Here is a 17,057-nt window from a genome sequence, read left to right as displayed (position 1 = left end):
ATTACATCTAATTTAAGCAATTCAACAATGAATGTTGAATTACACAAATATAACAGGAGATTTAGAAATAAATAAATAAATAAATTAATTAAAAAATCTCGGTAGGCCTATTATAAACTGTAAAGTTGACTTAATGAGCTCTGTCATTTAATTGCCTCGGTTTCCGACGATCTCAACTCCTCGAACACCTCTACAGCGTCGAAAATGCTTTTTTTTTTTTTTTTTTTTTACCGAAATGAGATAATATAGCGTCGTGTATTTTACATATAATTTGTATTAAAAGAATCGGTCAACTTTTTAATTAACTGCATTAGATCTGTCACCTAATTTACATACTAATTTCTACGTTACATTTCAATTGAGCTGTGTTATCACATAAACCTAAGGCACTGTTTTATACGCCAAATTAAAATTTTACTTTTTCACAACTGTTGCAAACTCTACACGAATATTGGATGTATGAATTGTGTCGTTGAAAGTATGTCTGCATCACTGACGTTACACGCGCTGGATGATGCCTCAAAAACAGTTTAACAAAAATTTGTAACCATAATGATACTCTTAACAAAACATTTTTGTTTTACTGACATTAACGGTAGTCAAGCAGCAGTATCAGAGTGGCGTATACACAAGCATACATCAGTTACATCACAGATAAAAGCTGAATACTCTATGCAGTGTTTATACGTTCTGAAAAGCATACAGCAGTTTTCTTTGAAATCATGGGGTTTTAAAACAATTTCTGTATGTGCAAAAAATTCCAGGTGCTAGCCAACGTCATCTCTGGTAATTAACAGACTGTAGTTGCAGTGATATTAGAAGCGGTCGCAAAGTAATTTTGCTACTGAGAACAATCAGATTTTAGGAAGATTAAAGGTACTGTCAAATAACACGAAAGATACAAACGAATTACTCTGACCACGTCATGTTTCCTTTACCGATAGTCTGGCTTACAGTTACACGACCACTTTCAAATGAAACGAGAAAGACATCTGCCCTAAAACGATGATTGCAAACCTTCCCTGTAATAGTAATAAAGTAAAAATATAATCAAAACATATGCACCATTAATTCAGTTCGCTTTAAGTACAGGTAGCCACACTTCCAAAATGACAGGTGAACAAAAAACGATTAAGTCCGTATACGGATTTAAAGAGAAAATCAAGTATACTTTGACGGTTAGCATCGAACACTACAGCAAATTAGGTGCCGAAGTGGATGAATACTACTATAAAACGTTGTTTTACTGCTGAGATATGGTATCAGAAGAGGCTGTATTTTAATCTTACGGTAGTAAGCAATATGTATAGAAACAATCTACATTAAGTAATGAGTATAAACACAGACCTGCATGTCGTTTCTGATGCATATAAATCCTTTCCTAGGACGTATTTCCTTCTTGACATTACACTTTAAATTCAACAGCACTGAAGTTTAGCACTCCACAATTCTCACTGTTGTTTTGGCACCAATGTCACCAACACACGGAAACCCTTCAACACCTGTGCGAATTCACTTGTGTTTTTAACCTTCCTATCTTATACGTGGCACTACAGAATCACGCACTTTGTTTATAAACACACATATTTTGCTGGTTATAGTTCGTTCCTATTCGAGCACGTACACAAACGCGTAAACCATCGTAAATACAACTTTCCCTCCAGAATATTTTCACATATGTGATACGAAAAATATGGTTTCCTTCCGTAAATCCCACAATGCACTGCGGTGCTTAACGCGGATCCATGATGCGTCCGATGCAACATGGAGGTCACAGAATTGGAGCCCATCTGCCATAGCAGTATTTACCAATGTTTGAGAGATGAATACTCATTCACAGAGGTCGCTATCAAATCGGGTCCAAGATGTCGCCCTATCACATTAAGTTTGTAAGTCGATTCCAACAGCTTACAAATTATGATCGGTCTCGGCAATTTTCCAAATCACAGCCTCTCAAATATCGCATAAAACGTCTGTATTAAGAGCCTGGGAGACCTCATTTACGAGAAACCATATTAATTCCCCGGTTGAAATATAAGAAAGGGCGCGCCATTTAAAATGTGACAATTGGCTCATTTCGTTCGTTTTCGGTAAATAAGCGTATTTAGTACATGCAAATTCCGGTTCTTTAAAATTTATTTTGTAATTCACGTAAGTAGTGCAAACAGTGGAATGGAAAGCATATTATTTTTTTGCAAATGTTTATTATTTTACAAATGAACGGATGTAGTAAGTATGTAATGGTATAGATAGTGAGATAATCAGAGCCCAAAACTGGAAACAAAAAATGTATTCGGGGTAAAAGTACAGAGTAACCCGATTAATTAAGGAGTAATAACTGAACATAATAATTTTATATGTTAAGTACCTCGAGCACGTGTGATACACCACACACGTTTTGGATGATAACTTTTTTAGAAGATTAACACTTTAACTCTTGAACTGCAGTTTACAGTGACAGCACACCTACGAATTATTACCTGATTTTCTTGACCAACCTCTTTCCATAGAAAGCCTAAATCACATATAACTTCACTAAGACCTGTACATTGCTTAAAAATACTAGCTAATGGTATTTCCTATCCAGGGGTTATCTGCTCATATTATAGCCGTCCATATGAAGCAGTGTTATTAAGTTTCCCCTATAAACGGTAATTTGTTTTTCTTGTAGGTTTCATATGTGGTAGACACACATACCTTTATATGGTATACTTAGGTTGCTGAACAATGTTGATTGTATCAGGGACCATAGTTTTACCCTCTATTCAAATTATTTAATATATATTGAAATCCATTTTAATTTAGTTTTCAGAAAGGGCTTGCAGCTGTATAGCTTGTGTTCAGTGTTGTTACTTCTATGATAAGGAGGCATCAAATATAAACTGATGAAGAGCCAGATAAATTTCATTTATTAAGTTTCCTATTTTAAGGAGCACAGCTTCTGTGCACAATAAAAACCAACAGAAAACAGGATAACATCTGCAATGTTTTCATGTTCTGTCAACATTTTTAAATAGGCTGACTGCACTTCATGGTATTCTGTGTTATATCTGTAACTGTCTAGTGAGAAAAGTTGTTTATGCTTGTTTTGTTTAAGTAATTCCTGTATGAGAACAATAACACAATGTTGGTAACATAATAAGAAATGTATATTCTGAATAGTTGAAGATGATGAACTGCAGTATATATTACAGAATTCAGTGTTAGGACCATTATATGGAAGTTGTAGATGAGGAAGTGACTGTGTATGTTTTTGACACACTTATACAGTAAGAGTAAAGGAATAAATATTCTGGAGCAAGCCATTCTATTTGAAACCATGTTGTCAAATTATGTGCCATGTTGTGGCCTGTTTTATTCAGTTAATAATATAAAGGAATATGGGCATGTAATATGGAAAGGACAGATAAAATACCTCATGAAAATGCCCTATCTGTTAATAAAAGTACATAGGCTAAAATTAATGACAATGCAAGCAAAAACAAAAACTTACATGGAAAAAACTCTGTTGAATTTAACGTCTCAGTTCTCACAGAAGTTCAGTGTAACAAATTTCAAATACCAGAATTATATTTATAATGAGCAAAATGTTCCAAATAGTTGATGTAGATGCATTGCTACACCTACATCTATATTCCAAAAGTCACCATAGCGTCTATGGCGGAGTGTACTCCATGTACTACTGTCAATCGACCCTTTACTCTTCCAGTCGCAAATGTTTCATGAGAAGAATGATAGCTGGTAAGCCTCCTTATCAGCTCGAATCTCTCTAGTTTTACCTAATACGGTATGCAATTTGGTCATATTAATCCAAAATATTCATGTTTTTATCAATTTGATGCTTGACAGCAAGTATGGATACATGCAGAGTTTTAAAATTATAGGAGAATGAATTTAAGTATACCAAGGCACTTGTGCAGAAATAAATTCAGAGGATTAAAAGTATTAAAATACCTGTAATGTACCTCATTTTTCAAAGTAAACTGCCTATTCATGGTAAATTACAATGTTCAGGGCTACAGCATTATTTCTTAAGATAATTATCGTATTGACTGTTATCACTATACATTAATTGACTTATGTTCTTGCTTAAGCTGCATGCAAAGTAAGTATGTAATCAGCTTGGCGCACTTTTCAAGAATTCATTCAAATTTACGAATTTCCAGCATGCTGGAGTAGCTGTGGGTCAGCAACTTCTGTTAATCAGTACAATGAAAAACTAGTCCAAAGTTGCAAAGTTAAATTTTTTGTATTCACTTGATGACCAGTTCCAGGACGAGACCCATTTTCAGATTATCGTAGCATAGTCAAAAATATTATTTCTGAAGATGTGAAACCCATGTCAAAAATGTGCAATCAACAGTTATGCACTCTAACTTTTCGTTGCACATTTTTGGCATGTATTTTATATCTTCAGAAATGCCACTTTTGACTATGTTACGATGATTTAAAATAGATCTTGGCCTGGAGCTAAAGCCATTGAGCAGATAAAAAAAGTAAAATTTGCAATTTTGGACTGGTTTTTTGTTTTACTGATTCATTTAAATGTTGCCTGGTCATGACTTTTTGCTCTGTTGAAGGGTATACTAATAAGCAAATCAGAAGATGAAATTATATTATTATGAGAGTTATTTTGCAAGCACTTTGCTCTGCTGATGATTTATCTTGTTTGTTTCACGTGCACGAGTGGAGCTCAAGAGCGACATCAGCAACAGTGAGAGAAGAGATGGGGAGATGACATCAACAAATTGCAGTTTCTGTCTTTTATGTTAAAAGCTTAAGCATAGGCTATATCTTTATCTGCAATTACTCTTCTTAGTAAGATGTGTAGTGAATGTTATGTATTTACATGAAACTTTGTTTTAAGTATTGTTTGTATCCTTACTCATATACTTTCATAAATATTATTATTTATTTCATGTAAATTCAGTCTGTGCATGAACTGACTTATTCAGTATTGCCTCTTGAAAATTATACATGTATAGAACTCACATTACAGTAACTGACTTGTGGCGTGGAGGACGAAAAGGTCTCCCTCCCCAACTCATTGTAAGTTCTGCATTTTATTACTTTTCAGCTCTGAGTTTTGACCTTTTCTTGTATCACTTAACATCATTTGGCAATGACTAAAGGAAACCAGATTGTCCGTAGGAACAACCTCTTCAAAGGGCCTTTTTCCAAAAACCACAAGACATGCCGTCATGCTTTTTCCATAATAGGCAAAGATAATCTTGAGACATAATTTTCTTGGTCAAGTGAACAAGTTGTAAGGTGAAGATTGGTCAGTTCCTTGTGTACAGACCCACAAACTTAGCTGGATTCACAATACAATTTCTCTCTTTCCACACTGACTTCTTCTAGTGATAGCTATTGTCTTGAGCTGGTGACTGTACCCACACAGCCGATCAGCCTGTCTTCATTCTGGAGGTTGTAACATTAACAGGTGTGAGGGTTGGATATTCAGTTTGAGCAAGACTGCTTGCCCATTTATTGATTTTCTGAACATACTTGCTTCAAGCTCCTTAGCTGACGTACAAAGCCATCCATGTTAAGTCTCACAGAAATAAATTTACAGAAGGAAATGACAATGCTCAAGAGGTACAATTGACACACAAGTTCTGTCAGATGAAAACTGAAATCATCCAACAAAGGAAAGGCAACTGGACGTGATGGAGTACTTCTGCTGTTTTATTTACATTATTTAGAACACACTCTCCTGCTACATACATTTTATTAAAGGTCACTGAAACAAATATGATTCCAAGCAATTGGGAAAAGCCACTGATTATTCTCATTCCAACAAGTGTTGTCAGGGAGACATATACACAAGACAATAAGTTACATTTGCTGACATCAGTCAGTTGTAGAAGTAGGAAATATTTTTTAAGCTACTGTATTATGACCTTTTTGGAGAACAAGAATTATTTTCTTCGCAAATTCTCACGAATTTTACAAACAGCAGACCTATAAAACTCTGTCATCCAGTACATAGTGACACCCACATTCATGCTGTGTCCTGTGACGTTGCTTCAGTTCTACACTGTTGTCGTGTGAAAAAGAAAAGCGCTTATGGAATATTGTATTGTTACTGGATTGAAGACTTGCTAATAAACAGCACAGCATCTGTGGATGTATGCCAAAGGCTATGAGGGGTAGTCATAAAGTTTGAATTATCACCTCAAAAAATTAAGTTAAACCATTTATTTTGTAACTGAAGGTGGAGGGGGAAGAAAGGAAAGGGAAGGAACTAATGATATCAGCTGCCTCGAGACTTTATGCGGAATCAGCAGCGACAAGTGACAATGTGTGTCGGACTGAACTTAAGTGTGCATTTGCTCAGGCGTTGGATTCATTGTTCATTAAGGCCAATCGGTTATTGACTCTGCTGGGAAGCATGCTGAGACAGTCCGCGCATTTGCAGTAAACACTGTGTTCAGGTGCTGCAGTGGTTAACATGACTGCTTAGTAAGCAGGAGATCCCCTGGGTTCGAGTCCCAATCCGGCACACAGTTTCACTCATTAGTGAAAATTCTGCATAAATTTCTGATGCAGCTGATGTCATTAGTTCCTTCCCTTTGCTTTTCTTCCCCCCACCCTCCCCCCGATCTTCAATTACATGATACGTATCACAGCTACGAATTTTGCATGCAGAACAGACACCGTGCATTCATATATTTTTTATTTGTTTGCCGGTACATATCTGCAGTTCTGCTACACATTGAAATTGCACACTACAGTTCTCTAGCATTCCCCAAGGGAAGCTAAAGCAGAATGATTTGGGCTGTTTATAAAGTGGATGATCATGCAGTAATTCATTCTTGGCAGCAGCGGAAATGTTGCAGGCGTGTCAGTCCAATCCAAATGGGTAAATGAGTCATCTGAAATGGCTTGATACAACTGCAGCACTTCTGCTGTTGCTGAAAATGAGTCCCGCACAATACTCCACTTTATTGACAGTGTGCAGCATTTTGTTTTGCTCTTGTTGTGTTGTTCTGTAGTACTATGATGCAGAGATTTCAATGTGTACCAGGTCTGTGTACATGCACTTGCATAAACATCGTACTAAACATTCTCCGCATTGTACTGAAATCAGTCTTTTGTGCTTAGCTGGCTCTGTCAAATCCCTCCCTCCCCCCCCCCCCCCCCCCCTCTCCAGAGTGTCCTTTCCCACTGCCACAGTGTTTACTGCGAGTCTCTGGATTGACATCTTGACATACCTGTGGCCCAAATTGGTAGCGACGTTCAGATTACTAGGTGTTACTGTGCCAACAGTGAAAAAGATATCATTGATATTTCTGTAAATCTTCTACAGATTGTTGTATTATGGTATTTTGGCCAGTTGTAAGCTATGTTGAAGTTAATTACAGCATTTTAGTGAAGCTGTTAAAGAGAGTGCTCAGGCCACTGTGTCATTAAAAACATTTTCCACTTTTTTTTACAAAACAATTTTTAACTCTTCAAACTAGTCTATGTTCTTTCCTTTAACCAATGAGTTAGAACTTTACCTAATCCAGTTACTGGGTGTCCGATTTGATTGGCTAATGTGAATCTACTGAAATTTTTTGGTCTAAAGGCATGCTTGTGCCTACTGTATCTCAATTTAAAGCTCCTTCTCACCTGCCTTATGTCTTTTGCATCACACAATGAGCACTGTATTTTATAATGTATGTTCTGACATAGTTATTCAAATATATTCTTCAGAACATGATGTAATCTATGTCCCAGTGAGTTATCAGCTGTGAACACCACCTTAACATTGGGCACTGTAAAAATGTTAGCTAATTTTTGTGAAATGCTGCCATAAAAAGTTAAGATGTTGCTGACAGCATCTTCCATCTTATCAGTTTTCATTTTTACTACACCTCTGGACGAGACTGACAATCAGATTTTTGGGTGACTCTTTGTATTGACTGTAAATTATTCTTTTTATCTTCAATTCAGCCTGCCTGGATCAACTGGACTTTGGGACCTAAAGAGATATGCCTTCTGAACTTCTAAATCCTTGTAAACATTAGGTTGGCTGGAATCACTATGTGTAGCCGTATCAGAAGTTGTCTGTTTCCTATATACACTGAAAGCATGTAGTCCATCATGTCACTGAATATTAACATCCTGGAACTGTACACTCCCCTTGTTTTTGTGTTGCCCTGATTGACACTCTATAATAAGAGACAGATGGATGTATTTGACAGAGTTGCTCAAAGTGGATAGATTTTAAGACGGAGACTTTTCAGTTTGATTTCTAAATGTCTAACATTTGTTTAGTTTTAATATAGGCAAATTCCTATGTAGGTAACCTGGTGGTGGGAATGACATGTGAGTGGGGCAAAGTTAACTTTTCCACCGGCAAGTGCATCAGGGTCAACATGAGAAGCAGAATGGCAGCAAAGATAAGGTGCTGGGCCATGGTCGGTGTGGATGAGAAACCAGTGGTCTCACATCAGAAGACCGCATCTCCCAGTGTGGCAGCTGTCGCCATAATGTGAGGAGTTGCAGGCCGGTAGCAAGATATACAAGTTGTGTGTGTGTGTGTGTGTGTGTGTGTGTGTGTGTGTGTGTGTGTGTGGAACAGGGAGTGCACCAGGGTCTTGTTGCCTTGCAGCAGGAGTGCCATCAGGAAGGATGTTCCTGTTACTCTGGTTTGACAGTTGCGAAGTACTGACGCTAATTATTTACAGAAGAATGGAAAAAGTGTAGAAATTGACCTCAGGGAAAATTAGCTCGAGTTCAAGAAAATGTAGGAAACCGCGAGGCCGTACTGACCCTGCGGCTTATCTTAAAAGCAAACTTAAATTTATTGCATTTTTAGGTTTAGAGAAAGCTTTTAAGAATATCGAAATTTTGAAGATAGCAGGGATAGAACACAAACAGTGAAAAGTTATTTACAACTTGTACAGAAATCAGACAGCAGCTATAATAGTTGATAGACATGAAACAGTAGTAGTGGTTGAGAAGGGAGTGAGACACATCAATGAACACATTGAATAACATCTGGGACAAGCTACAGCTTGTCCCTGATATTATTCAATGTGTTCATTGAGGAAGAGGTGAAGAAAACAAGGGAAAATTTGAAAAATGAATTAAAGTTCAAGGAGAATAAATAAAGACTTTGAGAGTTTTGCTGATGACGTAATTCTGTCAGAAACTGCAAAGGAAGTGGAAGATCAGTTGAAAAAAAATGGATAATGTGTGGAGAAAATGTTATAAGATGAGCGCCAGCAAAAGTAAAACAAGGGTAATGGATTGCAGCCAAATTAAATCAGGCAATGCTGAGGGAATTAGATTAGTAAATGAGGCACCAGTAGTAGTAGACAACTTCTGTCATTTGGGCATAAAATAAATGATAATGGACAAAGTAGACTAGCAATAGCAGGAACTTTAAATGCAAACATTTTAGGTTAGGCTTTATCGTGACTGTTATTGACATGAAATGAAACAACTAGTTTACTGTTACCCGTCACTGTTTATTTATCATCACGACGCGTTTGAAAGGTTTAAACCTTCATCATCAAGTGGATTTACATTTGTTAGTATGACATTTGTGTATGTGTTGTGTTACAATTTTTTTAATTTATTCAGAAGGTCATTGCCATTTAATTGTGCAACAGGCTTTTACATCTAGTGGCAATAATGAAGTGCATCATATTACTTTGGTACCCTTTATCTTGTCAGTGCTGAGTTGGGATGGGTACAGTTCTTCTCCAGTTTCACAGAGAACCAACAATACCCATATACATGCTATTATTATGATGGAGACCCACTCCCAAAGCAATATTAAAGCTGAAGTTAAAATCTTCTGGATTATTAAGCCGCGTCATGTTTCTTCTAAAATTTTCGACATTTCGACCCCTCTGCTGGGATCTTCCTCAGGATCTTTTGGTGTCCACTACTGTTATATTAAAGCTCTTGCTAGCTCCCTCCATGGGAGAAATCTGTGTACCCCTTCAGTCTGCTCCTAGTGTAATCATGTTTTCAAATGTGACCTCGTTTTGAGTGTGATTGCGTATCGTGTATCTGAGCTGGGATGTGGGATCCAACCTAGTATTTGCCAAGGTGGATGAGAAAAACTGCTTAAAAACCACATCCAGGCTGCCTGGCACGCCGGCCCCCATCGTTAATCTGCGAGACGGATTCGATCTGGGACTGGTGCGTTTCCCCGTGTCCTGATGGCGGACACTTTAATGCGCGTGGCTGTCTGACTAGAATTTCTATTGATGTGTAGGGAATGAAAGGATGATGATCATGAGCTATTATTAGTAACCATCCCAGCTTTCACCAAAAGTGGAATGATGTCAGGAAACAATCTCAAGTTTTCACTACAACAACAATGTTTTCTAAATACCATTCATTCCCACCATTACGTGTGTCTTACATATTCTTTCCGAGAACAGAAGTGTCACAAAAGCTTGTTGAAAATGTATGCTGAAATTATGAACAGAAATGAGTACATTGGCAAATTATTTGTCTGGCTCAAATTCAATGAAAGGCTCCAGCTGATCATGTCAGACATACCTCATGAGACAGTAAATGAACCCTGACATATTTATAAACATATCCAGCATAGTACAAACTGGTCTGCACTAATAAGTGAATGATCATTGCATGTGGTCTGGATGGCAATAAAAATGTTGTGTGCCTGACCTGAATTCCACAATAACATTATATAAGTAGGTGTCTCCTGCATTTTACTGGATATTGGCTTTTGCTTCAATTTAATCTCTAATGTTACACATTATATTTTGCCAAACTGAATACTGATAGCATTATTTTGCTGCTTGGAATATGCTCCATTCCTGCAGTGTAAGTTCACTTCCCTAATTATGAGAAATAACACATCGTATAGCTGAAAAGTTTTGTCATCCTGAAGTGTGCTTGGAGTCTGACTGCAGTAAACTGATAAATCACATAATTATTTGTGCTACCTTTATGAAGGTTTCTTTTATGGAATATAGTTATACATTCAGAGCCAGTTCTTTGAGGGCTTTCTATGAGTGAATCAGATGCAGCCTAAAACCATGATGCAGTGCCAGTGCTGGGCATATTTATTACTTGTCCCATCCTCTGTGCACTGTCGCTTCTCAGACATCCGGGATACCCTGAAACATGTACAGAATAACACGAAGTGCCATTCTTCTGCAAAGCTATTTTTTTCTTTAAATATTTTATTCTGCATCAACACATACCTACTAATAAACAATATTGAGCCACACTCGATTCTAAATGACTGTGACATATATTTTTATGAAACCTGATTTTGTACAATCACAATTACAGCATAAGTCATCGAGGACTGAAATAATGCTGAGTAAATCAGCTAAAGTGCATCTTACGAGCTGGCAGTGAGTATTATTCTGATTGTAAAGGTAGTGGTGCTAACCATCTTCAGGAGACCATGTACATGTGTGGTCCATGTGTGCCTTCCACTTTTTCTCAATTGATGAATGAAACAGAACTGACCAGGGAATGCCTAATACAATACAACTCAAGTTCATACACAATGAAAATGTTGTTTTATCACCATGATGTTTGGACATTAATTTAACGAGTTCTTATCAATATACTGATGACTCCACTGGACACAGGCTATCAGAAGACAAAAATACACTTAAAATGTATAAAATAATTGTTAAAAGACATATTGCTGTACACTATGAGCTTTACAACATTTTCGTATAAAACAATGTTTCTCAATACTGTTCCATAGAAGAATGAAACATGAGTATTGAATATGTAATATCTGTGAAAGGACAATGGCGTTACTCTATTTGCATTGGACTTGTAGTATTTATCATAATTTTTTCTCTGGCGAACGGGAACTTAAAATATTTCAAATCAGTTTTATTTCTGAAGTTGGACTTTGAAACTGAATATCGCAAAACATGCATTTTTAGTTCATCTGGCATAAGACCATCCATTTCAAGTTTTCTAGCTGCAATATGGTTCATGGCAGGCGGTACATATTGCACTAGACTGCTTTTTTCAGCAGACAGTGTGACGAAATAAAGATTGCCTTTCGCGGGCAAAGGTCCCGAGTTCGAGTCTCGGTCAGGCACACAGTTTTAATCTGCCAGGAAGTTTCATATCAGCGCACACTCCACTGCAGAGTGTAAAATCTCATTCTGGAAACATTCCCCAGGCTGTGGCTAAGCCATGTCTCCGCTATATCCTTTCTTTCAGGAGTGCTAGTTCTGCAAGGTTCGCAGGAGAACTTCTGTAAAGTTTTGGAAGGTAGGAGGCGAGATACTGGCAGAAGTAAAGCTGTGAGTACCGGGCGTGAGTCGTGCTTTGGTAGCTCAGATGGTAGAGCACTTATCCGCGAAATGCAAAGGTCCCGAGTTCGAGTATCGGTTGGGCACACAGTTTTAATCTGCCAGGAAGTTTCATATCAGCGCACACTCCGCTGCAGAGTGAAAATCTCATTCTGAAATAAAGATTGTTGGTCCCGTTCTGTGTAAGATCAGATTTCTTGTGAAATTACCCTTGTAATTATCAAACAGTTGTTATTGGATGCATGCTTCGATTCTATTTGGAATTGTAAGAGTAAACCTCTGACAAAAGCAAATGCCTTTCTTGCGGCTTCTCAACCTGGAGTTTATTCATCGTTTCCAGTTATGTTGTCATGGTGACTGAATAAATCATTAATGGAACATTTTACTTTTTAAAAATCTTCTCTTATTTTATTAATCCAAATTAGTAAATATTCTTCTGATAAATAAGTCTGGCATCTGCCAACTTTTTGGTGAGTTACATTTTGTTCATCTTAATTACTCTGTGAACATGCAATTAACCACTGTGATTTGTTCCATGACTGACAGTTGATTGTGACACCATATAACATTGGATTTTTCATCTAGTGACGTTAAATTACATCTGTTTATGCTTAGCTTCTGACACCGGTCTTTTCACTAAGTGTTGCTGATGTATAAGCTTCTATGATCTCATAGAAATTTCTGACATTAACTTCCTGTACAAAATTACGTGTGTATCACTGACAAATAAAACAGTTTTGTAGCTGACACTTCCTGGCAGATTAAAACTGTGTGCCGGACCGAGACTCGAACTCGGGACCTTTGCCTTTCACGGGCAAGTGCTCTACCAACTGAGCTACCCAAGCACGACTCACGCCCCGTCCTCACAGCTTTACTACTGCCAGTACCTCGTCACTTACCTTCCAAATTTCTTGGTTTGTAAAATTGTGTATTAATGTGTTTTAATTATAGTTGCCCTTCAGACGTGTAGTGTAGGCCTTCAGCTGCCAGGAAGTTTCATATCAGCGCACACTCCGCTGCAGAGTGAAAATCTCATTCTGGAAACATCCTCCAGGCTGTGGCTAAGCCATGTCTCCGCAATATCCTTTCTTTCAGGAGTGCTAGTTCTGCAAGGTTCGCAGGAGAGCTTCTGTTAAGTTTGGAAGGTAGGAGACGAGGTACTGGCAGCAGTAAAGCTGTGAGGACGGGGCATGATTCGTGCTTGGGTAGAGCACTTGCCCGCGAAAGGCAAAGGTCCCGAGTTCGAGTCTCGGTCCGGCACACGGTTTTAATCTGCCAGTAAGTTTCATATCAGCGCACACTCCACTGCAGAGTGAAAATCTCATCCTAGTTTTGTAGCCGTGTGGTACACTCATGCTAAATTACAGATATTGTAAAAAAAAAAAAGTTTTCACCACCCACATATCTGGCAGTATTTGTGGTCATAGATTCATGATGAGCATGGAATGAAAGATTAAGCATTATGAAAATAAAAATTAATTTTTACTGTGAAGTAAAGAGAGAACAATAAAGACACCTTGTTCAAAAACATACATATGTAAAACGAAAATCTGCTGGATAACAGTCAGTACTATATTGCTTTACCCCATGCACAGGAACACACTTAGATCCTCCTAAGTTCAGTGTTCACAAGTTGACAGAGGTAGTGATACTCTAGCTTGTCCCACTCTTTGACAGTATCATTCAATACATGAGGAGAATTTGTGAGATGACGGAATGCAAACTGCAACTGGTTCCAGGCAGGCACAAAAGGGTTCATATCATCAGATAACAGAGGTCATTTAATTACATCAGGATTTCCCAAACTGTAAGTGGTGGAGAACAGGTGTTCTGCAGGAAGTGAATAAGTGGTCCACGCAAAATTATTAACACCTCCAATAATTTTTTAAAAATTTTGTTACAAGTTCTGTGTTATTAGTTATTTAAAATTGAAGTAATCACTGAATAAAACAAGATTTTCTCCTTTTTAAAATTTTATTAATCTTCAAAATAAACGTGGTGCTCCACAGAGTACTGAGATTCTCAAAGTGTTCTATCAGAGGAAAAGTTTTGGAACCTCTGCATTAGACCGATTCCTACCTCCTTGAAGGTGGTCACAAAATGGTGTGATGTGCTCTCACCCTGGTATCTCAAAAGTCAAGCCCATCACCCAAATGCTAGCTCTAGGGCTGAACAATATGTGAGAGGATCCTGTCTCTGTCTGCTCCGCTCTCAGATTATCTTCACCAACAATAAGAGATGTGATAGCAGCCAAAACATTGATTGAACCACCACCTCAATACACATGTGGTACTGCGTCTGAGATTTGCATTGGTACATGGCCATCTCCATACTTTTCTATGAAAATCATCATACAAGTGACAAATCCTGACAGTACTGTAGAACAGAACCTGACACGATGATTTGTGTTCCATTCCAGGTGCTCTCTTGCCCACCTACTTTGTTTACTGTGATGCTGGGAGATTTGTACTGTTATTTCTGATAGATGTCTACATGTGAAACTGAGTATGTGACCTGGTTGTTAGGTACTCAGAGAGCACACAGCATAAGGTTATGATTGCGGATGGGGCCGTAAACAGTTACTGTGAGTTGCACAATCAAACACACAACTTTATTTTTCTAAGAACCACTCATTTACACATTGCTTTAAAGTTCACAATTAAACAGTATGGCTGAAGGCCTAGTTAGAGAAAACTTGAGATGCTTTCTGGGCTGAAGGTCCAAAACCACTCCAAAAACAATGGCTCAAGGCCTGGCTTAGAAATCAAAAGCAATTAAAATAGAAGGTAAAAAATAAAAAAAAATAATAATAAAAAAAAAAAACATGCAATTGAAACAATTATCAACTGACGGCCTACACTACAGGTCTGAAGGACAACTATAATTAAAACACATTAATACACAATTTTACAAACCAAGAAATTTCCTTTTAAACTTACAACAGAACGGCCGAAAGCTTAATTAAAGAAATATTAACTCATTGCACGGCTGAAGGCCACACATAACAGATCGAACAACTAACGGCTTTGGGTCTATATTACAAACAATTTCAGATAGAACCAATTTTAAGGAAATTTTTTTTTTCTTTTTCAAAAAAATCAATCTTTAAAGTTTTAATTTAACATGGCTCAGTGCCTTTATGTAAAATGTAAAAAAGAACTGAATTAATACACTCCCAAAGGCCTCGCACAATACTTCAAACCAAAATGAAAATCACAATCTAAAACAAACAGAACAAGTGATGCTCAGAAGTGTTCCAAGGGTCGGCCTGAGAGGTAGCTCAAACGTAAGGTGAGGTGAGACAGGCAGCCAAGAGTAGAACTTAAATAATCGAATGGCAACCCAAACTAGGGACGGCCCAAGGACACACCAACAATTTAACCAATTACCTTCAGTCCGACCAACGGTGGAAAATATCGGCTGAGGACGAGGATACGAACAGCACTATGTCTTCAGAAATTGGTGTTTAAAAGCAGCCAAGGGAACAATAACCACTCTAAGCTAATATGAACCAAACTACTTCAAAGACTGTCGAACTACACGCCGTGCCGGACAGCATCAACACAACGAGGAAAGGCACACTACCGGAAAAGTACACTAACGACCAGGGCAGGTAACTGGGGCGTTAATGGCCACAGGTCAGAAAATACCGCTGGTGCACTTCACTGGTAAGTAACAGTCAATTCAAAAATTAATCACAATATAGGAAAACGGCTGCAAGATTTTGCCGACCCCAACACATCATACGTTGCTGCTAGCCTGAACGGCCCAGGGAGCAACAACCCGCAAATGAATGAAGAGGTGTCACAGTAGTTGAGGCTTCATAACGGGTTAACTGACCACTCAACTTCAACGTCCAGGTGGGCAACAAACTTTGTCACCCTCACAGCAAGCACCTCACGATCTGACAACGTGTGCACGCAGCCAGCGGTCCCGGCCTGGCCACACACCGCGGAGAGTTCCTCACTGCTCCGTCCCAACTGACTGACTGCCACACACCATCACCACCCATAAATACTAGTGGTCACACTAAAGATAGTATGACAGTACTAGTATTGATAAACGCTGCTGTTGCCACTCAAGGAGGCAAGCCAGCAACTTTGTTACGCCACTCAATGTGACAAAATGCCAAAGAACAAACAGCACCAACGCATGCCACACATGGCTTAGTATGTGAAGACAGTCATACACTGTCTGTGTCAACATAGATTTGTCAGTACGCTCTTAGGCAGATGTAGTTCTCTTGCAGTTGTGTGTTGCACAGTAGTGGTTGAACGTTTGAGTGATGGGGCTATGGTGCATGTCAGTTCAGTGGGAAACTGACCAAGCTGACAATCCTTCTGTCTGTAAATTGAGAACACTCACACAGTCTAAGCTTGAAATGCCTATTAAAAGTGTGTTGATAAAATCAATGTCATGTGACTAGGGCCTCCCGTGGGGTAGGCCGTTCACCAGATGCAAGTCTTTTGATTTGACGCCACTTCGGCGACTTGCGCGTCGATGGGGATAAGATGATGATAATGCGGACAACACAACACCTGGTCCCTAAGCGGAGAAAATCTCTGACCCAGCTGGGAATCGAACCCGGGCTCTTAGGATTGTCACACTGTCGCACTGACCGCTATTTTTTTTTGTTCGTTGTGTTTGGTCTGGGCGGATGTCACAAGACACCCGGTCAAGTTGATCGTTGATTCCTTTACTCAGTTTTTTATTACAGAGGGCGAGCAGCTCTCTGACCGAACATGCTGAGCTACCGTGTCGGTGACCACACAGCTCCCAGGGGCGGAC

The 17,057-nt window shown here is 38.5% G+C and overlaps 1 non-coding gene across 1 annotated transcript; it reads right to left on the bottom strand.

Annotated features, from left to right (window-relative positions):
• Positions 1-13,040: 13,040 nt before the first annotated feature.
• Trnas-uga lies at positions 13,041-13,115 on the bottom strand. Its single transcript has one exon. It is a non-coding gene; the product is annotated as a tRNA-Ser (tRNA).
• Between the last annotated feature and the right edge of the window lie 3,942 nt (positions 13,116-17,057).

This window comes from Schistocerca americana, chromosome 10, assembly GCF_021461395.2.
Source record: "Schistocerca americana isolate TAMUIC-IGC-003095 chromosome 10, iqSchAmer2.1, whole genome shotgun sequence".
Taxonomy (NCBI): Eukaryota; Metazoa; Arthropoda; class Insecta; order Orthoptera; family Acrididae; genus Schistocerca; species Schistocerca americana.
The sequence above is the reverse complement of the archived record's forward strand: the minus strand, read 5'-3'. Positions and strand labels throughout refer to the sequence as shown.